A 1363-nucleotide genomic window follows, 5' to 3' on the forward strand; every position below is an offset into this window, starting at 1 on the left:
CTCTCTCTCTCTCTCTCTCTCTCTCTCTCTCTCTCTCTCTCTCTCTCTCTCTCTCTGTCCTTTGACTCCACACGTATGTGGACTTGTTAGAGGATTAACCTTTCATCTGTGTGGCTTTGCCCTTCTCTCATTCCATCTCATGACCCTCTCAAGCAAAGTTGCACATTTTTATCCACATTTTCGTCAAATGAATGAAATTTAGACCTGTTGAGGTCTGGGGTAAAAAAAAAGAGGGTCGGTAAGGCAAAGCGAGGGAGACGGAATGGAAAGCGACAATGCAGAGAAAACAGAAAAAGGAGGGGGTAGAGATTAARCTAAATACAAACTGACAGAGGGATGAAGAGATGTGGAGTGACAAGAAGCGACAACCAGAATGCTGAGAGAAAGACAGACAGGTTGTCAGACAAAGGGAGACTGGCTGCAAGGAACCAAACTGGGGACYAGTCACCTATTGAAAAGGAGCGTCACAGCCTGCTTAGTCCACTTCACACCAAGAAGCCACTCACAAATGTCTTCTGTCATGTTCCAGCGCCTGTCCCTGTTTCCAGTTTGCGAATGAGAGACATAGGGAGAGGCATTTTTAAGAAATCACACGTTATTGAGAGGCTCAGTGCTTCAGAAGGGGCTTAACAAAACTGTCAAAAAATTAATCCCCCCTGGGCAGGCATGCTTGCAAACATACAGAAATAACCACGTGAGCCTGGGGCTACAACAAATGCTGCCTGATGTTCACCAAGCCTTTCCTTGTCCTGCTTTCTCTTTCCCCATATTTTTATTTATTTATTTATTTTTTCATCTCTCCCCTCCCGCTTCCCTTCTCCCGCTCACAGGCTGTGAGTCAAAGGGTGTTGGAGTGAATACTAAAGAGGTGCGCTGACACCTCTGGTACCTCTTTATGTAGCAGCTTCATTGCATTTGTTTAAGCCGACACATATAGACATTAGCAAGATTTTATTGCCGCAATCACCCACTCACATTCTTACAGAGTGAGTAAAATCCTTTGACAAAAAGCTGCTGGTATTATGAGGTGAGCAGCAGTCCTCCCACTTACACAACTGCTACACCAAACACATGAAGTGACAGTAAAAGCACTGAATTCAGAAAAAGAAGGACTTTATGAATGTCAAAGRTATAGTTTTTAAGCAAGAAAAACAAACTAGTTAGAAAAGAAATTATAGACTTGGATCAAACACCAAGTATATCCACAGGAAATAGACCAAGTGCTGAGAATATTAGTTTTTGAAAACGGGACACAACAACTAGAATAATAGTTATCATCAATAAAGGTGTGTGCCATTCACTCCGTGAGGATGTGTGTGTGTGTGTGTGTGTGTGTGTGTGTGTGTGTGTGTGTGTGTGTGTG

General features: G+C 43.2%; 1 protein-coding gene across 1 annotated transcript in view; it reads right to left on the minus strand.

Annotated features, from left to right (window-relative positions):
* The window catches only part of znf385a (zinc finger protein 385A), a 75288-nt gene that overhangs the window by 70376 nt on the left and 3549 nt on the right, over positions 1-1363 (minus strand). The gene's annotated exons all lie outside the window — the stretch shown is intronic.

This window comes from Austrofundulus limnaeus, unplaced genomic scaffold (assembly GCF_001266775.1).
Source record: "Austrofundulus limnaeus strain Quisiro unplaced genomic scaffold, Austrofundulus_limnaeus-1.0 Scaffold3, whole genome shotgun sequence".
NCBI classification, from domain to species: Eukaryota; Metazoa; Chordata; class Actinopteri; order Cyprinodontiformes; family Rivulidae; genus Austrofundulus; species Austrofundulus limnaeus.